This window comes from Aquarana catesbeiana, linkage group LG02 (assembly GCF_042186555.1).
Source record: "Aquarana catesbeiana isolate 2022-GZ linkage group LG02, ASM4218655v1, whole genome shotgun sequence".
NCBI classification, from domain to species: Eukaryota; Metazoa; Chordata; class Amphibia; order Anura; family Ranidae; genus Aquarana; species Aquarana catesbeiana.
In genome coordinates, this window is record NC_133325.1 from 181,159,792 (window position 1) to 181,184,991 (window position 25,200).

Below are 25,200 nucleotides of genomic sequence, written 5' to 3' on the forward strand. Positions count from 1 at the left end.
AACAATTAATGTGCCTGACTTTCCAAATAAAAACTCAAAACTGAGCGACAAAATCTGAGCATGAAAGGCCTGGGATAGAACAGAAAAAAAAAAGTCCTGCGGCGTACATAGCACATCTCTTCGTTAAGTGTTCATGGCTAGATTTTGCCTAACAGTGGGAGGAGCTTAATGGGGGCTCATTAACCAGAATCTGTACCTAGTTGCTATAAACACTGCAAATATTGTATTGTATGACAACTGACAGCTTCCCAGACACAATAAAAACTCAGAACAAAGGACTCATTTTTTAAAAATGTTATGTTTCCATTACATATGCTTTTACACACACACAAAGGGTACAATTTTGTCTGACTGAGCCTACCTTAACCCCTTCCCGCCGACCGCACGCACATCTGCGTACTCTGCTTTCGGGGGTTATACCGGGATGATGCCCGCAGCTGCAGGCATCATCCCGGTCCCGTTGTTTTGAGCGGGCGATCGTCTACCCGTATTTAACAACTGATGCGGCTAAAAGCCGCTCGGCTGTTATACCGGAGGAGCGGGAGGGGACATCCCCCCCTCCCACCGCCTCCCGCCGCTCTTACCGGGCCTCCCGTGCGATCGGGAGGCCCGGTGTCCAATCGTCTGCCTCCGGCGGCTGTGGGCGCTTTAAAAAAAAAATTTTTAAAGCGCCCCCGTCCCCGCGAGCTCGCGCAGCGAAGAAAACGCATATGGAAGTCGCGAATGCATATGTAAACGGTGTTCAAATAACACATGTGAGGTATCGCCACGATCGACAGAGCGAGAGCAATAATTCTAGCCCTAGACCTCCTCTGTAACTCTAACCTGGTAACCGTAAAAAAAAATTTAAAGCGTCGCCTATGGAAATTCATAGCTACCATAGTTTGTCACCATTGCATGAGTGCGTGCAATTATAAAGCCTGACATGTTTGGTATCTATTTACTCGGCGTAACATCATCTTTCACATTATACAAAAAAATTGGGGTAACTTTACTGTTTGGATTTTTTAAAATTCATGAAAGTGTCCCTTTTCCAAAAATTTGTGTTTAAAACACCGCTGCACAAATACCGTGTGATATAAAATATTGCAACAATCTCCATTTTATTCTCTAGATTCTCTGCTAAAAAATATATATAATGTTTGGGGGTTCTAAGTAATTTTCTAGCAAAAAATATGGATTTTAACTTGTAAACACCAAATTTCAAAAATAGGCTTAGTCATGAAAGGGTTAAAGCAGCTGTATACCCCGCTTGCACATTTTCACCTACACAGGTAAGCCTATAATAAGGGTTACTTGTAGGTAAAATGAATATCTCCTAAACTTACCGTATACGGTTTAGGAGATATTCACGTTGCATGCAGCTGCATGCGCTCTGAAGGTCATGCGGACACTGCCGGATCGAGGACTTCCACGCGCATGCACGGGAGTGACATCATCGCGACTCTGGCCACTCACAGTGCCGGGGCTGCGAACCCGGAAGAAACGCTGATGGAACATGTCAGCTCCCTCAGCGGTGACCAAGAGACGGTGAGGGCGTTTCGTTCTAAGGTAAGTATTTCATAAGGAGCTAGTATACGGTGCTCATTATGCTTCCCCTTATAGGGTGTTTTTTTTTTTTTTTTCAGGGCATACAACCACTTTAAGGCTGGGTTCACACTGAAGCATGGAACATCTCCCAGGTCCGGGCGTCCCTGTTCACCGTTTTTAGGTCCAATTTCAATCCGAATTCTTGGGTTGAATTCGGACCTGAAATGGACTAGAAGACTCACAGGCCCCCTGTGCAATTCGCTCCGCAACCGTCCCCGATTTGTGTGAACCGGCTCCATGGAGAGCCAGTCACAATCTCTGCTGTGAGAATTGGATGCATCCAATTCACAATAGTGTGAACTCAGCCTAAAGAAGAACTTCATTAAAACCAGCAACTAGTGGGACAATGAACACCTTGGTCAGGAGTCAGGACTATGTAATCTACAGCATAATGTATAGAGTGCAGGTGTCAGAAGTAAGGAACATTCAAAACATCATATACTGTAGAGTGCAGCAGTCAAGATGAACCCTCTGTTCACATCAAAATCCCCCCTTTTATTAAAGGGCCCAGCATTCCCCTATACATCAGGGATTACCCGTGGTGTTATTACCTAGAAATGTTAGTATCTGTTATCATTTGTTCATTTAGGAATCCTGGGCTCAGGGCCGGGACAAGGGGTGGGCACTAGGGACGGCTGCCCCGGGCACTGTGGTTTTATGTGAGGGGGTAAGAATTGCTAGGAGTGGTGATTTAGGGGAATTTGTGTTGGAAGGGGGGATAGGGGAAGAGGATTTATACTAGAAGAGGTCATATGGTGAAGGGGGGAGGATGTGTACTCGGAGGGGAAAATTGAGAAGTAGAGGATTTGTGCTAGGAGGGGGTGACTTTATTTTTTTGGTGGAGGGGACATAAATTTGTGCTGGGAGGGGGGCAGATTTGTATTTGGGGGATTAGTTCTCAATATTTTGGGGGGGTTTACTAACCTATAATACTCATACATCTTTGGGGGGGGGGGGGGGTGCAATTTGGTGTGTTCGCCCTGGGATCTAGATAACTTTATCCGGCGCATGGATTCCAATGTGGAGGGGCAGTTTTGTTTTTTTTGAAGCACCGATTAGAGCCGGAGGCTCTAATAGGCTTCAATATAGGGTGGGCGCAGGTTGCAGAGAGTCTCCCCCCCCCCCCATCACACCTGGATGTATTACAACAACGAATGAATATTTGCTGTTGTAACACTGATCCCCCAGCCAATCAGGAAGCGGGTTTTGACACCCAAATGGCTGAAAGGACAGGCAATCCTATTGGATGCCTAGGAGAAGGGGAGGAGCTGGAAGCCGCCATAGAGGAGAAGACACGGAGCTGCACCACGCTGCCTGCCACCAATGGGGTAAGTGCAAACAGCGGGGGGTGGGTGGTTGCCACCACTGGTCCTGACACTGCCGGGGCTTATGGGGGCGCCGTCACTATACAAACCTGACCGGTGTTCTGGTTCCTCTCCACTCCATTCAAAATACACAAAAAGTGGGTTTGCCTTTAGTTCTACTTTACACTATTGCTTTTTTCATACATTTCAAACAAATGAGGAGGAATAAAAAAGGAGGTCCCCCCCGGAGTTCAGGTCCATCCCTCTCACAATGGTCACAAGAATAGCTACTGAGAGCAAACTTGGGCCCCTCCCCCTCTTTACCCCAGGGCCCCTCCCCCTTTTTGCCCCGGGGCCCCCCTCACACGGTTCTCCTCCGCAGACTGGACACACAGCGGGGCGGGTGGAAGAGCCCGCCCACTGACGTCACGACTCGTATAATTGGAGGAGCAGAGTGGAGCCGGGGAGCTCGGCGAGGACGAGCGGTATCAGAGAGGTAAGTTCTCCCGGGGTATAGAGCGCCGGTTATAGAACGACATTCCTCTGGCGCAGTATGTATAGGCTGAGCGGTTAGCAGTACGTCAGCGCCGGGAGATACACGTGTGTCCGGTCAGGACTGTGACTACGTGTATACTTCTATAGACTGCCGGGGTCACCTCCTCCATATGGCATTGTCATCACTACAAGTCCGCTCACCCGGGTATCTAAAGTCTGCAATACTTCAATGCCTGCCAGCTCTCTATGGCATCTTCCAGGTGCCAGTCTTTGGCTCTCTTGATTGGCCAACGCAAGATTACATAACACATGGCAGCTCGGTGTAAATGATGAAGAGGAGCAAGCAAGTAAGTTCATTTTAATGCACTGCATGTCTCCGCTGCAATAGAGGGCCTGCTTCTATTCTTTTTTTTTTTTTTTTTAAAGTCTAATGGCCCGTACACACGATCCGAATACCGTACGACTTTTCGCTTAGTAGTCGTAAGTAGGAATTTAATAGGTTACTAAAGTCACAAAAAGTCTCGTACAACAGAAAAAAAAAAAAAATCAGAAGTGATTTAATGTATTTTCGGACAACAACTGTACTGACTAAACGAAAATCATACGATCTGGTATCGTATAAGGACAATTTTTTTGTGCTTGTCCGGTCAAATAATATTGGATGAATTGTCATGATCGGCTCTCGAAAGCCCTGTACTAACAATCTGATTATCGTACAATCGTGTCGAAAGCGTGTGGGTTTTTTTTTTTTTTTTGGTCCGATTTTCGGATCGTGTACGGGCCATAAGGCATGGGTGCTCAACCTGTGGACCTCCAGCTATTGTGGAACTACAAGTCCTATGATGCATTTGCAAGGCTGTCGTTTTTAAAGAGGAACTGCAGTCTGCTCACATAATTTTGTAATAAAAACATCTTTGTCATTCTGAAGCTTCCCTTCAACCACTATGTGATATAGAGATATATATATATATATATATATATATATATATATATATATATATATATATATATATACATATACTTTTTTTTTTTTTTTTTTTTTTCTTTTCTCTATATCTGTGATTCTGTACTTGTCAAATATGCTGCAGAAATCCTCCCTCCACTGAGTCTGGCTGCATCCATTTTAACACTGGGCAGCTGAAGAAGAAGCTGCCTGTTCACTTCCTGGATTTACACAGGCACACACTTCCAGCTCTGCAGCTCTCATTGGCCCTCTTATGACTCTCCCTCCCTCTTCCTGCCTGGCAAACTATCTCTCTAGAGCAGGGGTCTCAAACTCAAATTGCCTGAGGGCCACATGACAAGTTTTCATATCCCATGGGGGGCCGCATGCAAACTTTTAAAACTTCAAAAGCAATGAACTATACCAGCAATAATATACTATACTATACCCAGCACTGGTGTCAGCAAACGCATTATACCCAGTACTGGTGTCCGTAAGCGCATTATTAACCCAGCATTGGTGTCAGCAAACGCATTATTAACTACCCAGCATTACCCCTCCCACACTGCACAAATAGCCACACACTCCATAAAATACCCCCCACACTCCATAAAATACCCCCCACACTCCATAAAATACCCCCCACACTCCATAAAATACCCCCACACTACACAATTACCCCCCACACTGCACAATCACCCTCCACACTGCATAAAATACCCCCCACACTGCACAAATTTCTACCCCAGTCACCCCACTAAGGACTTTGCCTCAGTGTGATGGCTCACTCACCTCTCCTGGCAGTCAGGATCATCTGCCTCCCAAATCCTCTCCTCCTGGCTTCCATACAGGCCTAGTGACAGGGGACCCAGAGAACACAATCTCCCGCCCTGAGGTGGCAGCAGGACCCTGGTTTGGAGCTCTGGTCGATCGTCAATGCCTAGGTGGGCGGATCGATGAGCGGATCCTTCCTCCGCTCCATTCTCAGCTCTGTTCTCTCTCTGGGCTGCAGCAGCGTGCAGCGGAGAGGACAGAAGAGATGGAGAGGTAAAGCCGATGGCCGATATATGATGACGATTTTTGTGGCCGATATTTTAGGCCAATTTGAAAAAAAAAAAACCTCACCCACTCCACTCCTCCCTGCTTGCTCCTGTCACTCTACCAAACACTTGATGTCCTCAGTACAGATGGCACTGGTTGGCTTAGGCAGGTGGCACTGGCAGGTGGCACTGTCTGTCACTGGCAGGTGGCACTGGCAGGTGGCACGTTGCACTGTTTGGAGGGTGCACTGATTGGCACTGACAGATGGCACTGGCAGGTGGCACTGATTGGCAATGGCACTGGCAGGTGGCACTTATTGGCAGTGGCACTGGTTGGCACTGGAAGGTGGCACTGGCAGGCATTGGCAAGTGGCACTGGTTTGAAACTGGCAGGTGGCACTGGTTTGGAACTGGCAGGTGGCACTATTGGCACTGACAGGTGGCACTGATTGGCGTGGCACTGGCAGGTGGCACTGATTGGCATGGCACTGGCAGGTGGCACTGATTGGCGTGGCACTGGCAGGTGGTGGCAGGTGGCACTGGCAAGCACTGGTTGGCACTGGCAGGTGGCACTGATTGGCGTGGCACTTGCAGGTGGCGGAAGGTGGCACTGGCAGGTGGCTTTGATTGGCAGGGGCACTGGTTGGCGGTGGCACTGGCAGGCACTGGTTGGTGGTGGCACTGATTGGCGGTGGCAGGTGGCACTGGCAGGTGGTACTGGTTGGAGGTGGCAGGTGGCAATGGCAGACTGGTTGGCACTGGCAGGTGGCACTGATTGGCAGTGGCACTGGCAGCTGGCACTGACAGATGGCACTGACAGATGGCACTGATTGGCACAGGCAGGTGCCACTGGCAGGTTTCACACTGAGCGGAGTGTAACAGTGTGTGAAACTGACAAGGAGCTGTCCACACTCAGCGCTTGATGCTTGTGTGAAGCTGACACGTAGCACAGAGGAGAGAGACAGAGGGATCTGTCAGAATTGAGGTTGATGTCGGGGTGGGCGGGACCCGGCCGAGGTGGGCGGGGCCAGCAGCTGTCAAACACCAGCCAATGATTGGGCTGCTTAAGAAAAGGGGCGGGCCACATACACGTAGCTGCCCGCCCAGATCCCATTGGCTGGTGTTTGATATTGGCCGGGTCCCGCCCACCCCGGCCGGGTCCCGCCCACCCCCGACATCAACCTCAAATCTGACAGATCCCTCTGTCTCTCTCCTCCTGTTACGTGTCAGTTTCACACAAGCATCAAGCGCTGAGTGTGGAGAAGGAAGGAAGAGCAGCGGCCAGTGCTATATATCGACCTAATGGCCAAATATCGGTCGACCTCTAGTCCTTTATCAGCCCTGCCTGCGGGCCATTTTTAACCGGTCCGCGGGCCGCAAATGGCCCGCGGGCCGGTACTTTGAGACCCCTGCTCTAGAGAGAGAGTGCTGTGCATGATGTCATAAGCCTAGGCTTTTTACCAGACATGAAACTGGAAGTAGGCTGTATAAGGTATTTGGCAGAAAAAAAAATGTTGTAGGCCTCTTGAAAATGCCCAGTAAAGAGAGAAATAAATATATATTTTTATTTATTTTTTTTTAGGTAAAATACAGTCCATTAATTGTAATGTGCCTATGCCCGCAGACATGTAAACAAACGCTGTGTATTTTTCAGTAAAAATAGAAAAATCTGCATTTTTGGTTAGTAATTAACGTCTCATGCGTGCATTTGCGCACTTTTGCCTCCCCACAGTGTTCTGGGACACGTCACAGGTCCCAGAAGACTTCAGGGTCATTCACAATGCTTGCACATGCGCAGTGGGCACCTGGCTGTGAAGCCACAAGCTGTCAGTTGGGTGGCCACAGTTGAGATGCCGGGGACAGAAGATCAGTAGAAGGTACGGCTCGGGTGAGCACATCGCTGGATCCTGGGACAGGTCAGTGCCTGTTTATTAAAAGTCTACGTGTGTGTTTTTTTTTTTTTTTTTTTTGCGTCTGACTTTTAATAAACACAAAGACTGAAGCTCCTCTTTAAAGTGGAGCTTCCATCTCCCTCTAAAGAATAAAGTCTTTACCTGTCCAGGGATCCAGTGCCGTCCTCACCTGAGCCTGTTCTTCAGTGAATTCCGTATCCCTAGCGCCGACATCTTTACTAAAGCATGCACAAGCCGCACTGTGGTTTGTGAATGGTCCTGCAGTCTGCTGGGACGTGATGTGTTCCAGAAGGCTGCGGGTGAAGGGGGGGTTGCACCTACGCTCAGATCCCGGCGGCGATCGGGGCAGAAGTGGGAACCTGTCATATCCAGGTACCCACTCCCCAAAATTACAAAGTGCCAAATGGTATAGAGGAGGGGTGGGGTGGGGGGGGGGGGAGAAGGCAAACAAGCAGAACGTCCTGCCTTTTGGCTGAAGTTCTGCTTTAATATTGTGTGTGGATCCAGCCATTGCAAAGGGGTAAAAGGGGCTCGTGCCCAGGAAGTGGGGAGAGGAAAGGGAACCAATGTCACAGTAGTGATCCCATCACTGGCAGCAGATTGGGAACAACCATCTGCTCTTACTGTACTGCTTTCTCACTGAACGAAATCGCATTAACCAGCGAGGGTGCAGTGATGGAGCAAAGCCAAGGAAGTAGGTGAGTTCTCTCTTAGCAAATGGGAGGGTTGCAGCCAGCATGAGGCATGACCCCTTGTACCTTTTCATGGTAGGACCTGAGGCACATTCTTGCATAGCAGTTACTGTTTTCTGTACAAGGTGCACACTTCCCACGCTTCTCTTCCCTGTTACTGTTTATGTGTTTTTTAGTAAAGGTGACTTTTTTGGTAGACCAATGTGATTATAAAAAAAAAAAAAAAAGTTTAGGTTAAACGCCGCCCTTCCTTTTTTTTTTTTTTTTTTTTTTAATTCATCCACAATGGGCTCATGCACACAGCCACAAGGGGGCAGTACAGTGTGCATGAACACCCAGAACCACTGTAAAAACTTCCCTGGGACGTACATTTACAGCGTACAGCCACCAATTAGATTCAGGGTTGTGCCAGTACTTGCTTAAAGTACATACTATCCCCTAGCACAGTGATGGTGAACCTTGGCACCCCAGATGTTCTGGAACTACATTTCCCATGATGCTCAATTACACTGCAGAGTGCATGAGCATCATGGGAAATGTAGCTCCAAAACATCTGGGGTGCCAAGGTTTGCCATCACTGCCCTAGCACATGTATCCCCCAAATGCAGGCAGACTGCTGCGTCTTGTAATTGAGATCTATGGGTGCTGTACACAGCAGCTGTTGGTCCAAGGGAGGTTTTTATTGAGGGTTAGGATGCTCATGTACACTGTCTGGCAGAGGGTGTTCATCCAGGCTCACCTGCACACCTGTTAATTTTGGACAAGGGGCTTTTTATGTATAGCAACTGCATTCCCATAGACTTGCGTAGGCTGCCTGTGCACAGTACCTGATGGCTCCAGCCACATAAAAAAGCAGCCAATTCAGTGTACAGGCCTCAGCGCCCGTGTCGGTGATGAAGGTCAATATATTAGATTTGATCTGTCATATCAACATGTTTTACAAATGTGACAGTCTACCTAAACAATGTACACACTGTCAGTTCATACCCGGTTTAACCAGTTGGGTAGGACAGAACAATGTACAGTTGTCAGGAAGAGGGTCATGGACATTAGAGAGCTGACAGCTGTGTACATACAGCAAGAGAAAAACTGGGACACACGGACCTAGGGCATTAAAAGATGTATTTAATAATGTATAAATTGTAATAAACACACAAGTGACCAATGGAGCAGCACATCTAGGGTCAAGGAGAGGAGGTGTTACTGCTTCATGTTCGTTTATAGTGGTGACATGCTTCAGGGTAGGGACCCCTTTCTCAAGCCTATCTTGCTATACAAGGGCCTTTGTAAAGCGGTCATGTTCATTAAACAAACTGTAGTATAATAAATACTGGAAACTTAAATTCTTGGGGAATAAAAAGCAAAAACAAAGGCAACTAATATCACAAATTACACAGACCAGCGTCAATGTGTCTGCAAACTATGTACAATTAGAGAAGATCATTTATAAAAAATGTTACACAATGAGCATTTTTCAATTTTACCCCTAGATGGAGATATACTGTACATCTGCATTAACTGGTAAAGTCCAGCAATCTAAAAAGCATACAATGTAAAATAATTTCATAAACCAATACTTACGAAAGTGATTCTAAGGTTTAAATGCTCAGGGTCTAAATACTTAGGACCATGTGAGATTTCAGTTTTTCTTTTTTAATAAATCTGTAAAAATGTCAACAATTCTGTGTTTTTCTGTCAATATGGGGTGCTGTGTGTACATTAATGAGGAAAAATTAACTTAAATGATTTTAGCAAATGGCTGCAATATAACAAAGAGTGAAAAATTTAAGGGGGTCTGAATGCTTTCCGGCCCCACTGTAGGTGTTTGGTTTTTCTTTTTACTTCCTATCCAAGGTAAAAAAAAAAAAAAAATTCAGCCTTTAGAACCACTTGCATGTGAAGTTATTCTTTCTCATGGATCTTGAACGACCACAACAGGGGTTTGCTGTGGGTTTCTAATAATCCGACAGCATTGACTATGTGTGTTTTTTATATGGCAGGCTGCCAATATTCTATTCTCTTAAAAAATATCTGAGATTTTGGTGCCTGTGTTTGGGGGGGAAAAAAAATTCTCCCCAATGCTTCTAGATACTGAAACTTGTTTTTTTAAAGTGTTCTTACTGCTTGTTCAGAATATTTAATTACTTGAGCAAGCATGAGCCTGGAACAGTTTCACAGGTTGTCAGGCCTGGGTAATCTTACAGAGAAATGGGCACCAGCGCTACGCAACCTGTACATGACTATAGGTAGCTGAAAGATGCTCAGTTAGACCCCTTTCACACTGGGGCCTCCCCTGCATTAGCTGCCACTTGTTTTAGCTGCGCTTTACCGCTGTTTAGGGTTTAAACACCCCGTGTTGCGGCGCTTCGGAAGCGCTGCCCTTTCATTGCAATGGGCAGGGGCATTTTGGGTGCGCTCCCAAACCGCCCCAAAGAGCCTGCTTGCAGGACTCTTTTTGCTAATGTCCCGCAAGCGCACCGGCCGGGTGTGAAAGCACCCATTGCAATAAATGGGAGGCAGTTTTCAGGCGCTAGAGATGCTGAAACGCCTGAAAACTGCCTCAGTGTGACGGGGGTCTAAAGCAACAGTAAAAAGGAAAACCTTGTCACCGTTGCTGCGAATTCCTATTAGAAACTAAAATATTTGATATTTAAGCAGTATAAATATGTCTATTAACAATACCCACCACAATTTTAAGAGAAGGTGAAAGGAGAGAAGGGAGGAAGAGTGTGCAGCGTACACAGTACAGGTTATTTACTATAACTGCATGGTGAAAAAGCTGGTGCAACTCTGCATAGATCTTATATCTGGTAAACCATCAAGACTAGTAATTTATCTCACACTAAAGCTGGAGAGTACAAAATCTGGTGCAGTTGTGCGGAGAAGCCAATTGGCTTCCAGGTTTTATTGTCAAAGCTTCACTGAACCTGCTGAAGTTGGGAGCAGATTGGCTACCGTGCACAGCTGCACCAGATTATGTGTGCTCCAGTTTTAGTAAATCACCCCTATGTCAGCTATCTCACCGCTTTTGGACTCCCCCAGCACCCTGGCTTGACTCCTCTGATTCAGTCACTGAGCTTGACCTTGCCCTGTTAAGACCCATGGCTCAGATAGTGCATCTGAACTGACTACTGCAGGTTGTAACTTTAAATCTGCTAGCAGCCACACAATCCCCTCCAGTGTTCACAAGTACAGTGGCAGTGCACAGGCAGCAGCCAGGAATCAGACTGTCGGCTGCAAGTTGTATTTTTAAAATTTGCCTCCTACACAACGCTCAGTGTGCATGATTTCGCTGCACATCCGGGGGTTGAAGTGTGGGCTGACAAAGGATGGGATAAGAGGTGGAGATGATACAGCGTCCATTTTCTTCATGCAGGGGCAAGCAATGTTTAGATTGCTGGGGACAAAGACAGTCAGTCAGGGAGAATTGCAACTGCTGCCAGGATGACCATGCCACAGGTTGCCAGAGATTTTTCAGTCACAACTGTGACTTGGCTAGTAGGAATTGTACAGCCTTTAATGATGGTGGTATTTAATCGCCAAGAAAAAACCCTGACAATTTCCAGGAAAAAAAAAAAACCTTGTTTCTGTTATACACTTTTGCAAATAAGTATTTTTTTTTTTTTTTTTTTCTTCACTAATGGGTGATGGTGCCGCACTGATGATCAGTGCTCTGATTATCAGTGTAAATGTCCCCTGTAATGGGAAAGCCGGTAATTGTCTTTTTCCTCAAACACAACGTGGAGGAAAGGAAATGCCGATAACCGGCATCTGTCTACATGTGATTAGCTGTGTGCCCTACGTCACTGGCTCTTTACCTTGATCGGTGATTCGCTGTGACTGAGGTGGGCAGTGCGTCGTATGATGTCCAGTCAGGATGGTAAAACACGCGCCCGGCTGTCAATCTGCTATAGGCCTGGCAAAAAGGTGTTAAGCAAATTAAAAAGTATTTTGTTAAATTGAGCAAAATAATTGGGAAATATTTTCTATGCTGTTGTCCTCCAGGCAAGTGTACACACGAGGGGTTGTTAAATTGGCAGTTATAAAAGTTGCATGAATTGAGTTTGCTGATTGCTCTGTTGTACAATTCTCTTAGAACATGCCTTACTAAACACTTGTCTCTGTAAAAAATCTGTAGGTAAGGTGTGCTTTATGTGTTTGTTGGTTTGTAGCAATGCAATAAGCCAAAGCAGCACATTTTGTGAGCTGGTTAATCCATTCCACCTCCTGAGAGAATGGTCATTTACACTGTATACTCTAATGGGATAGGTAGTCTTTGGCTCCCCAGCTGTTGAACTACAAGTTCCATGAATCATTGCAAGACTGACGGCCACAGGTATGACCCGTTGAGGCATGATGGGATTTGTAGATTTTACCACAGCTGGAGTCAGTTTGTCAACCTCCTAGCGGTGCTCAACCAAGTAGCCTGGAAGCCCATCCAGTGTACTCGGTGCTTTTCTGTATGAATGTGATGCCTTATATACACTTTGATATAAGCACAAAACCAGTCTGAGGCTGGTGTCCATTGTGTAGGGGCGATGCGTTACAAGCACTGTTTACTTTTTTTTTTTTTTTTTTCTGTACTGAAGTGTCACAATTACATTTCTTCCATTCAAATCTTTGCACCGTAGCTAATTGAAACAGTGTGGTGCGTAGAGCTGTATAAAATTGTTGCATGTCTGAAAAACAGAGCATTGTGGTGTGAACAGGACATCTGGAAAACTTGTTTTCTACAGGGGTTAAACAAAAATATGGAAATGCCAGGTAAAAACAAAAATTGTTACCTAGTAGCTGCTTGCCGACCAGCCGCCACAGTTAGACTGCGGCAACATGGCTCGGCTGCGCGAATCGCCGTCATGTTACTTTGAATCCCTTTTTGCCCACTAGGGGCGCGCGCCCACAGAGCCGATGCGAGTGCCCAGCGGTTGCAATCACCGCCAGGCTCCAGCGATCGCTCGGGGCACACGGAGAACCAGGTTCTGTGTGTGTAAACAGTTTCCGGGTTTTCTTAGGGGAAAAGTGACAGATCGTTGGTTCATACAGAGTATGAACCACGATCTATCTCTTCCCCTACACAGTCCACTCCCCCCTTTAGTTAGAACACACACTAGTGAATACATTAACCCCTTGATCGCCCCCTAGTGTTAACCCCCTCCCTGCCAGTGACGTTTTTACAGTAATCAATGCATTTTTATAGCATTGATCGCTGTATAAATGCCAGTGATCCCAAAAATGTGTCAAAATTGTTCGCCGTGTCCGCAGTAAAGTCACAGTCCCGATTAAAAAAAATTGCAGATCTCCGCCATTACTAGTAAAAAAAAAAAGAAATTTATAAAAATGCCATAAAACTATCCCCTATTTTGTAGATTCTATAACTTTTTTACTTTTACTGTTTACACAAGTACACGCTTATTGCGTGTTGCGGTTTGTTTTTTTTGTGTGCAGAAGAAAGGAGGAGGAGAAAATAGGATTTTTTTTAATGACAGCTTACCTGTAAAAACCTTTTCTTTGAGTACATCACGGAACACAGAGCCACAGTATTTACTGATGGGTTATATAGGCACCACTAGGTGATGGACACTGGCACACCCTAGACAGGAAGTTTAGTGCTCTTTATAACCCCTCCCCTTACTAGGAGTGCCTTCAGTTTTGTAACAAAACCAATATATGTGTATTAGAAGAGGGGAGGGACCTCTGTGTCTCGTGATGTACTCGAAGAAAAGGATTTTACAGGTAAGCTGTTATAAAAAATTTTATTTTCTTTTTCGTACATAACAGGACACAGAGCCACAGTATTTACTGATGGGATGTCCCAGAGTAGAGTGCAATCAGACCTGAGGACCTTGTACCGCTGCCTGCAGCACACTGCATCCAAAGGCGATATCCTCATTTCTTCTCACATTCACCTGATAGAATCTGGTGAATGTTTGGACTGAAGACCAATTTGCGGCCTTGCAGATTTGAGCCATGGAGGCCAGGTGATGCACTGCCCATGAAGCACTTTAACAGCCCTTGTGGAGTGCGCTTTGATTTGAAAAGGTGGAACTTTCCTCTTCAAACCATAAGCTTGAACAATTACCTGGTGAATCCACTTAGCAATGGTAGATTTCAACGCTGCCTGTCCTTTTTTAGGACCTTCAGGCAACACAAACAAAACATCCGTTTTGAGAATCTGAGTAGTCGCTTCCAAATAGGTTTTGACCACTCTCACTACATCCAGAGAACATAGTGACTTTTCTTCCGTAGAACAGGGATCTGGAAAAAATGAAGGCAGAACAATATCCTGGTTTAGATGAAAACCTGAAACCACCTTCGGTAAAAAGCTAGGATGAGGACGCAATACTACTCTATCCTTGTGCATGATTAAATATGGCTCTTTACAAGAAAGAGCCGCCAATTCTGATACCCTTCTTGCAGAAGAAATGGCTACCAGAAAAATTAGCTTCCTTGTCAAAAGACCAAGGGAATATGTTGTATCGGCTCAAAAGGCTGTTTCTGTAATGCCGACAGAACTAAATTCAAGTCCCAGGGGTTCTGGGGAGCTCTAAACGGTGGATTAAGCCGCATTACCCCCGGTATAAAGCTTCAGACCAAAGAATGCGAAGCAAGCAGAAACCATACCGACAAGGCCGAGACCTGGCCCTTGATAGTACTCAAGGCCTGCTTCATTTCTAACCCCACTTACAGAAAAGCAAGGATTCTCCCTATGACATACTTTCTGGGATGCCAACCCCTGGATTCACACCAGGAGACATATGCCTTCCGGACTCTATAATAAATGATTCTGGAAGCTGGCTTCCTTGCATTAATCAAGGTAGAAATTACTGGGCCTAAAAGCCCACGATTCTTCAGAATGTGGGTTTCAAAACCGTTAAATTTAGCATTAAGGTAGGATGGAACACTGGTCCCTGCGATAGCAGGTCTGGACGTGATGGTAGGGTCCATGGGGACCCTACCTCCATCTTCACTATTTCTGCATACCAAGACCTTTTGGGCCACGTTGGGGCCACTAGAAGCACCGACCTCTTCTTTTCCTGCTTGATCCTGCAAAGAAGTCGTAGCAGCAGAATAGGAGGGAATGCATAAATCGGTGAGAACTGATGCCATGGAGTCACCAACGCATCTGTCCCGCATGCAAGTGGATCCCTCATTCTTGACAGAGTTGTCGATCTCGTTGTTGAACCTGGACGCAAACAGATCTACATCCAGGATCCCCCATCTTTGGCATGTAGCCAGGAAGATGTCTGGGTGAAGAGACCATTCCCCTGGGAACAACTGCTGGTGGCTTAAAGTGGATGTAAACCCAATGTCATCCTTTCTAAACTACTGCCATAGGGGTTATCTATAAGGATATACATGCCTCCCGCATGTATCTTTACCTGTCAAATGTCTCCCCTCTGTCTGTTATTAGACCCGAAAAACTGCATATTCTGTGTGTGGGTCTGTTGTCTGGAGCTCGGTGGGTGGAGTCGTGATGTCAGTAGACTCCCCGCCCACCTCTACACTCCTTGTCCATATGCATTTTCTCCTATGTATTTCTAACACTGAACTTCTGCTATGAGCTCTAACATCCAGTAAAAAGACAGGAAAATAACCACATGACTTCAGCATGCCAAATCATGCTGAGGTGTGGAACAGCCAATCCTTGCAGAGCTGCTGTGGGGGAGGGAATTAAAAAATAATGCCTGTGTCTTAGGCTAGTGCATGAGATGTAAATCATCTGTCACTCACAGCAAGGGGGAGGATTTGACAAAGTTTTTCTCAGTTTGTCAAGATTTTTCTCACTGAACAATAAGGATTGCTCAGAGATGGATTAACTCTGTGTGGCAAGACTGGGCTCAAATGATAGGAAATCTTATACTCTACAGTATGATAAAAAAAATTTAAAAAAAAATTTCAGGTTTACATCCACTTTAAGTAGTCCGCCTGCCATTTCTCTATCCCTGGAATGAAGATTGCCGATATGCATGGCACATGCTTTTCTGCCCAGATTAGGATCTGGTTTACCTCTCCCTGGGCTGCACGACTCCTGGTGCCCCCTTGGTGATTGATATAACCCACTGCTGTGGCATTGTCGGATTGGATCCTGACAGGACAACCCTGCAACCTGAATGTCCAGGCCTTTAGGGCTAGGTACGTCACACAAATCTCTAGAATGTTGATGGGTAAAGTCCTCTCGGTTTTGGACCATCTCCCTTAGACAATTGTCTCTTCCAGAACTGCTCCCCAACCTGAAAGGCTGGCATCTTTTGTTACCACCTTCCAGGTAACTGGTAAAAAGGATTTCCCTTTCCGCAGATTCTCTGCTACCAACCACCAACTGAGGCTCTAATGCACTATTGGTGACAAGCGCATCGGAAAGTCTATCGCCTGGACTTTCTTGTTCCAGGCAGACAGGATACTGTTTTGCAGTAGTCTCGAATGAAACTGAGCATAGGGAACCACTTCGAATGAAGCCACCATCTTTCCAAACAACCTCATACAAAGGCATATAGAAGGACCCTTATTTGCCCTGACTACCCGAACCAGCTCCTTTTATGGCACAGATTTTTGCCTGGGGTAAAAATGCCCTCTTCTGGGTTGTATCTATGACCAGACCCAAGTACTCTAGTCTTCTTACTGGTTTTAAAGAAGACTTCTATAGGTTGGATCTTCTAAAAGACCCAACCTATGTATTCCAGGTAGTTGACTGTGGTGACCAAGCTTTGATCTAAGCGGGCTACCGACCGGTCTATTAAGAGCAGGTCGTCTAGGTACGCTAGGCACTTGAATGAGCAGGGGCGCCCCTTCATAAAGATGCTTTAGCGTTCTGTCTTGTAGATTTCCTCCCCCAGGACTTTTGTCCCTGGGGTTGACTGAGCTTTTTTACCTCTTGAACCTGACGGTGGAGGCCGTTGTGACTGCCTCTGGCACTGGAGAAAGCCGTTTAATTGAGGGACGTTTACTCCTTTTTCTTAACTGGCAAAAGGGTACTTTTCCCACTTGAGATTTTTTTGGATATAATTCTCCAAATCCTCCCCAAACAGCCTTACACCATGGAAGGGAAAACCAGCAAGGAGCTTTTTACATGGCGTTTCGGCTGACCAATTTTTCAACCATAAGATTCTACGCATAGGCACCAACCCAAGCGTAAGGCATGAGGTCTGAAGGATAGACTCTGAATGCGTCAACTGCAAAACACAAAGCCGCTGGCAGGTTGGCTAACTCCCGGGCCTGCTGTTCAAGGAAAACCTTGAGCACCTGCTTCAAGTGATCTCTCAAGGATTGACATACCCCAATTGCCGCCACTGCAGGTTGAGCTACTGAACCTGCCAAGGAAAAAATGTTTAACAGGAACTCCAATTTTTTTTATCGGTTGGATCCCTAAGCATTTGAGCGTTGTCAACAGGAGTCAGACTTTTATTCACAGAGGATATAGCAGCATCAATTGCCGGTATACCCCACATCTTCGTGAATTTTTCCTCCATAGGATAAAGTGTTAAACATTCCCCCCCCCCCCCCCCCCCTAAAAAGTTTATCTGGGTGATCCCACTGAGAATAAATGAGCTTTGCCAGCAAGAAATGAACAGGAAAGGCATGCGCAGTTCGAGGAGGCTTCAGTGAACCCAAACAAGACGTGGGGTAACTTAAATGTGGAGCGGACCATTTCAGCAAGAGTTTGCACCAGCAATTTCTCATCCTGAGAAGCTGAAGAGGGCCCTTCCCCACTTGATTCCTCAGAAGAGCAGTCATCAGTCTCATCCCGGTCCTCTGAGGGGGATTCGTCTCCCCTTTCCCAGAGTTCCTTGGTTTGAGGGTCCTGGGTGGTAGACGGAGACCTAATGCGTTTACTTCCACTTTGTGAAGGTGCGATTAAGGCCTTTAATCTTTCCTCTAATCCACTTATGGTTGAGGGAAAAAACCTCCTGGGTAATATATACAGGGGTTGAAATGCCCAAAGCAGTTGCAGCCCCTGACGCCGATGGCTCACTGTGACCAGCCTCCCTAGGTCTTTCAGTGGGAGATGGCGTTGCAGAGGGGGGGTCCTCAGAGCCTGAGGGAGATCCCTTTTTGAGCCCCTATTTCTCAGGGTATTTGTACCTCCCCTTCTGCCCATAGTGCTAAGCACAAAATGCAGAGGTACTACCAAAAATGCACCCACTGCTGTGCAAAATTGTCCAGCAACTGCTGCTGCTAGCAAGGCTCAGTCTGATGCTAGGTAAATGTTGCCTGGGAATGCCTGTCACCCACACTCACATGCCCCGGTATGCTGTGTGCACCTGCAAAAGAGTGCACTTTATAGCTTTGTATAGCTCGCGTTGTGGGCATTAAACCATGCTGACATCGCGCTAAAGCTCCGCCCCCCTCCTCTGGCTGCCCCCTCGTCTTTTTCAAAAAAGACCATTTTTCCCGCCTGAGCCGAGGGCTCCGATCCTGATCGGATTGCACCATGGAGGGGAGGCTGGGGCAGAGGAGAGAGAGGAGGGCTGGTGGATGGAGAGCCGCCATAATGGCGGCGGGAGGCATCCGCCGACTGCCCTATGGCTTCTAGCCTGAAGGCAGCTGTGGTGGGACATTCCCGAAAAGAAAAAACCCCCTTCCCACATCCTACCTGGAGCATGAGCTCTGAGGAGTGTGCCGCTTGTACACAGACGAGACTGAAAAGCTTGGAAAAGTAAGTGCTCTTGACAGCCCCCAGTGGTGACTTTAGGCATAGCACACATTTACTTCAAGGAGAAAACCCACAAGAATTAGAAAAATTCCTTAGGAATCTCCCTTAACTTATCCATTTGCAGGGTTCTGTGGTAACAGACCCAATCTTCACCTCTCACGGTGGGCTCCATTTAGAAAGCCTGGAGGCACTGGCGAAAAAAACTGAGGTACTCCCAGTAAGGGGAGGGGTTATTTATATAGGGGGCTAAACTTCCTGTCTAGGGTGTGCTAGTGTCCATCACCTAGTGGTGCCTATATAACCCATCAGTAAATACTGTGGCTGTGTCCCGTGCTGTACGAAAAAGATATATATATACACATACACACACTTTTTTTGGGGGGGGGGGGGGATGTTTATTATGGTAAAAAATCGTTTTTTTTTTTTTTTTTCAAAATTTTTGTTTTTTGTTTTTGTTCCATGTCTTGGATGGTGCATAATGGAATCAGATACCACTCGCACTTGCAAAGATGCCGGAGGTAGAAAAGGAGCCCGAATCTTGTTCTCCAAAATTGACCATAGTGGTTCTATGATGTTGAGGTCTGGCAATTGTGGCACCCAGGGAAGGTGCGAGACTGCATGCTTGTTAAACCATGATTTGACAACACCAGCTGTGTGACTCAGAGCATTATCCTCATGGTAAATGGTGCTGTCTTTGGGAAACCATGTCTGCACCATGGAGTGCATGTGGTCGTCCAAAATTTGTACATAGTCGCTGGCAGTACTCTGCCTTTCAAGGTGATGATAGGGCCTGCAGAATACCAAGGTATGGCTGCCCAAACCATGATTGCGCCGCCGCCATGCTTTACCGTTGGCACAAGACAGTGCTGGTTGTAAGCTTGGGAAGGTGTTCACACGTGCACTTGCCCAGTGGTTGGGAACAGCGAAGCTCAATTCATTGGACCTTATTACAGTATTGCATTGATCGATAGTCCACTATTTGAGTGTTACTCCTGTCCTCTTCTGAGCAGCTTGTGCATGAATGTTTTGCTTATGGAGTTCCCTCCACACAGTTTTTGTGGACATGGGCTTTGGAAGAGATTGTGCTCTGCAGTCACTTTTGCTGTCGTTTTTTCTTATTCCAGGCCACAATTCTGCACAATGTCCTTTTTTGTCTCCTTTGGTCGACCGCGCTTATGCTTATTAGATGACGTTTCCCCGGAAACTGCAAATGCCTTCATATCCTTTTGATGTTCCTCACGACACCGCAAATTGCCAACTTCAGTCAGAGGCACCAGCTAAGCGGGCATCAACAATTTACCCTCTTTGAAACTCCGTAAGCTCTGACATGACTATATATTACTAGCAGCGCATGCAGTGAATGATGAAAGTGAGGCTATCTACCTGTTAGCTAGGTGTCTCATCACACAGCGGAAGCAAAAGAATGTTGCATCGCTTCCGGTTTCAAGGGTAAGCATGTTGTCACTTCACACCTGCAGATCATGTAGTGTTTCCATATTTTTCTCCAACCCCTGTATGTGCCCATGCAATTGAGCCTGTGTTAATGAAATGAATGGGTCCTTAATGGAAAACACGTTCTAATCCAACGTGTGTGGTTTTTTTTTTTTTTTTTTTTGAAGCGACTCCCTACCTCTTATTAAAACCATAGTTTATGAGCTAAGAAATAAATATATAGGGACTTTGCTCTGCACTAAACTGCAAAATATGTTAAGCAAAATTCCAAGTGAATTGGAGTTGACTAAGTATGTTTTCTAATCTGTGTGTGTTGTGTATTTCACAGCTGTCCCCTGTAAAATTCTAGGGATAAAGCAGAATCCAAAAGGTTATTCTAGTAAATATTTAGCTTTTGGTTAATGCTTGTACAGTGAATTGCTCAAGCAGAAGAAAAGTACAACTAAAGGCCTTTTTTTTTTTTTTTTTTTTTTTTTTTTTTTTTCAATAGAGTAAGGGAGGATTATAAACCATGTTGGTTTCTTATTCCATCTGTGTACTATAGGGGAGCTTTCCTATTACTTCCTGTGCCATAGCCGAAATAGGAAGTGAGAGGATCCCTGGCTATCGCCAGAACTGGTTTTCCCTATATTCCTTTTTCTGGTGACAAAGGAAAACCGGACAAATGGGGTGAGGCTTTCTAATTGGGGCACAGACCGCCTTAAAAACCTGACAGGTGTTCTAATCCCTTTCCACTCTGTCCAAATCTAAAAAAAAACAAAAAATGACTTTTTAGTTATACTTTAACCACTTGACCACTGGGCACTTAAACCCCCTTAATAACCAGACCAATTTTCAGCTTTCGGTGCTCTCACACTTTGAATGACAATTACTCAGTCATGCAACACTGTACCCAAATGAAATTTTTGTCCTTTTTTTTTTTTTTTTTTTTTTTTTCTCCACACAGCTTTCTTTTGGTGGTATTTAATCAGCGCTGGGTTCTTTATTTTTGCGCTATAAATGAAAAAAGACCGAAAATTCTGTAAAATGCATTTTTTTTTTTTTTTTTTTTTTTTCTTTGTTTCTGTTATAAAATTTTGCAAATTTTAGTAATTTTTTTTCTTCATATATTTTGGCCAAAATTTATACTGCTACATATCTTTGGTAAAAATAACCCAAATCGGTGTATATTATTTGGTCTTTGTGAAAGTTAGTCCACAAGCTCTCATTTCTTGAGACCCTAACATGCCAGAAAAGTACAAATACCCCCCAAATTACCCCTTTTTGGAAAGAGGACATTCCAAGGTATTTAGAAAGATGCATGATGAGTTTTTTGAAGTTTTCATTTTTTCCCACAATTCTTTGCAAAATCAAGATTATTTATTTTTTTTTTTTTTCACAAAATTGTCATATTAGCAGGTTATTTCTCACACACAGCATATGCATACCACAAATTAAACCCCAAAACACATTCTGCTATTACTCTCGAGTATGGCGATACCACATGTGTGAGACTTCCACAGCCTGGCCACATACAGAGGCTGAGTATAGCAGAGCATGGCTGGGTATCACCGAGTATTGCACAGGGAATTGCAGAGTAGTGCTGGGTATTGCTGAGCATGGGGGGATGGCTGAGCATGGAGGTAATGGATGGCTGGATGTGACTGCACATTTCACTGAGCAGCGTTGTGGGCACTACACATCCAGCCCACAGCGCTGCTCCCATCCAATCCCTCCCCCTCTGTACCGATCGGTACAGAGAGGGGAGAGAGGAACCGGCGTCATGACATGACACCGGTTTGTTTACATGTGATGTGCCGGGTCCTCTGGACCCGGCGGTCACGGATGTTCCCGTGTGCGCGCCCGGGAGTTGTTTTCTGGAATCACGTCATATGACGTGATCCCAGAGTTATCCAACCGCCCTGCAGCTGTCATTTGGCTTTGGGCTGGTTGGCAACTGGTTAACCAATTCAGCCCCGGAAGATTTGGGTGTTCAATGACCAGAGCCCTTTTTACAATTTGGCACTGCGCTGCTTTAACTGGTAATTGCGCGGTCATTTCTTTTTATGGTATTTGATGGCCAAAATGTATTCAGCCACATGTCTTTGGTAAAAAAAAAAGTCATTATGCGTATATTGGTTTGCGCAAAAGTTATAGCGTCTACAAACTAGGGTATATTTTCTGGAATTTTATGCAGCTTTTAGTTTGACTGCCTATCTCATTTCTTGAGGTGCTAAAATGGCAGGGCAGTGCAACCCCCTAAAATGACCCCATTTAGGAAAGTAGACACCCCGAGGCAAGTGCTGAGAGGTATGTTGAGCCCATTGAATAATCTTCCTTTTTTTTTTTTTTTCTCATCACAAGTCATTAAAAAAATGTAAAAAAAAAATACAAAGTTGTCACTAAATGATATATTGCTCACACATGCCATGGTTATGTGTGTAAATTGCAGCCCAAAATACATTCTGCTGCTTCTCCTGAGTATTGGGATACCTCATGTGTGAGACTTCTTGGGAGCCTAGCCGTGTACAGGACCCCAAAAACCAATCACCGCCTTCAGGATTTCTAAGGGTGTAAATTTTTGATTTCACTCCTCACTGCCTATCAGTTTCGGAGGCCATGAAATGCCCAGATGGCACGAAACTCCCCCAAATGACCCCATTTTGGAAAATAGACACCCCAAGATATTTGAGAGGCATGTTGAGTATTTTGCAGATCTCGCTTTTTGTCACAGTTTTGAAATTTGAAAAAAAATACATTTTACTTTCCTTCATTTTCAAAAACAAATGAGCTGTAAAATACTCACCATGCCTCTTGGCAAATACCTTGGGGTGTCTACTTTCCAAAATGGGGTCATTTGGGGGGGGGGGGGGAATTGTGCTATCTGTGATAGGTAGTGAGGAGTAAAATCACAATTTTATGCCTGTATAAAGCCTGAAGGTGGTGCTTTGTTTTTTGGGTCCTGTATGTGGCTAGGCTCCCAAAAAGTCTCACGTGGTATCCCTGTACTCTGGAGAATCAGCAGAATGTATTTTGGGGTGTAATTCCACATATGCCCATGGCATGTTTGAGCAGTATATCTTCTGATGACAACTTTGTGCAAAAAAAGTTTGTAATTTTCCCAAAACTTGTGATTAAAATATTCCATGGACTCAACATGCCTATCAGCAAATGGCTTGAGGTGTCTACTTTCCACAAAGGGGTCATGGGGGGGGGGGGGGGGGGGGTTGAACTGTCCTGACATTTTATGGACAACATTAGAAGCTTATGTCACACATCACCCACTTGAAGACAAAGCCCTTTCTGGCACTTTTTGTTTTTTGTTTTTTTTGTTTAAAGCAAAGGTCCTACAGGTTAAAATGGTGGGTGTTTTTTTTCACACTATTTTTCAACGCGATTTTTCAAACACAATTTTTTTTGGGGGAAAAAACACTTTAATGCAAAAAAAAAAACCACACACTATATTGCCCAAATGTTTGATGAAATTAAAAAGATGATCTTATGCCGAGTACATGGATACGGAACACGACATGTTGTAAAATTGCGCACAAACATGCAGCGACGACAAACTACATACATTTAAGAGCCTTTAAAATCCTTTACAGGTTACCACTTTAGATTTGCAAAGGAGGTCTACTCCTAAAATTGCTGCCCTTGATCTGACCTTCGCTGTGATACCTCACATACATGATGCAATTGCTGTTTACACCTGTTATGACACCAGACCGACGTTTGCGTTTACGTGGGGGGTGCTTTTTTTTTTTTTTTTTTTTTTTTTTTTTAAACTGGTGATGAAATCGCCTCCTACAGAGCTGGAGTCACGGCTTTACATATTGTGGGAGCAAATGCTGTTGCTGTCAGAATAAATAAACCCGTGCTGCAGCTGAATGGCGTATCTGCTAAGCAAATGATGGTTAACAATAAAATAGGGTTGTCCCGATACTAGTATCGGCACCGATACCGAGCATTTGCCCAAGTACTTGTACTCGGGCAAATGCTCCCGATGCTTCCCCCCAATACCTGGAAGACAGCTGTGATCGGCGCGTGGGGGAGTTACAAGCTTCTCCCCCAGCGGCTTTCACCAGCTTTAGTGACATACAGCGGTGATCTCACAGCTGACTGTCACTGCATCCTCCTCCATGCCCCCTCCTTTCCACTGTGCCTCTCCGCTGTCCCCTGCATTCCTCTCTCCTTATCTGTCCCCTCCGTTCCTCTCTCCTTATCTGTCCCCTCCGTTCCTCTCTCCTTATCTGTCCCCTCCGTTCCTCTCTCCTTATCTGTCCCCTCCGTTCCTCTCTCCTTATCTGTCCCCTCCGTTCTCCCCCTCAGTTCCTCCGTCCCCCTCCTCCTTCCTTTGTGAATGGATAGAGTCAGCTGACTCTGTCCATTCACATAACTGAAACATTGTAATCTTCTGTGATTACAATGTGTCAGTTTATGAATGGAGAGAAGCCGCTGTCTTCTCTCCATTCATTCTCAGTGCAGCTGACGCTGCAGAGAAAGGGACTGGGGAATCTCTATCCTCTGTCTCTTTCTCTGTCTCAAGGGGGAGATATCAGAGGTCTGTTAAGACCCCTGATATCTCACCAAAGCCCCCCAAAAGGGCTGATTAAAAAAAACAAAACAAAAAAACAAAAAAGAAGAAAAAAATATTATTGTGAAAAATTAAAAATTGTAAAGAAAAAAACAAAACACACACACACACACACACACACACACACACACACACACACACACACACACACACACACACACATACAACGTTCACCCCCCCCCACCCCCCCCCCCCCCCCAAAAAAAATAGCAAAAAAAAAACTGTCACGTGACATTAAAAAAAAAAGTATCGGTAATCGGTATCGGCGAGTACTTGAAAAAAAGTATCGGTACTTGTACTCGGTCCTAAAAAAGTGGTATCAGGACAACCCTACAATAAAACAAAGTAACAATTACAGTAAAATATACCATACCTGCAAAGCAAATACAGTAAAACATAATAAAAATAAAACATTACAGTAACAATAGAGAAAAACAAAATCAACTATTTTTGTGTGGTGTGTGTGGTTTTTTTTTTTTTTTTCTCTCCTTTTATGTAAACGTTCCAGATTAGGGTCTTTCAAAATGTGATGGCCATCTCCTCTTTC

At 45.3% G+C, this 25,200-nt stretch overlaps 1 protein-coding gene across 2 annotated transcripts in view; it reads left to right on the forward strand.

Annotated features, from left to right (window-relative positions):
- The first annotated feature begins 3,224 nt into the window (after positions 1-3,224).
- SUOX (sulfite oxidase) overlaps positions 3,225-25,200 on the forward strand; it is a 69,846-nt gene continuing 47,870 nt past the window's right edge. Inside the window, exon 1 of one of the 2 annotated variants that reach the window (XM_073613962.1) lies at positions 3,225-3,390. The gene's annotated coding sequence lies outside the window, so the exon portion shown is untranslated. Of the gene's footprint in view, positions 3,391-3,421; positions 3,737-25,200 lie in introns of those variants that run through there. The other variant, XM_073613963.1, reaches the window with a different exon arrangement.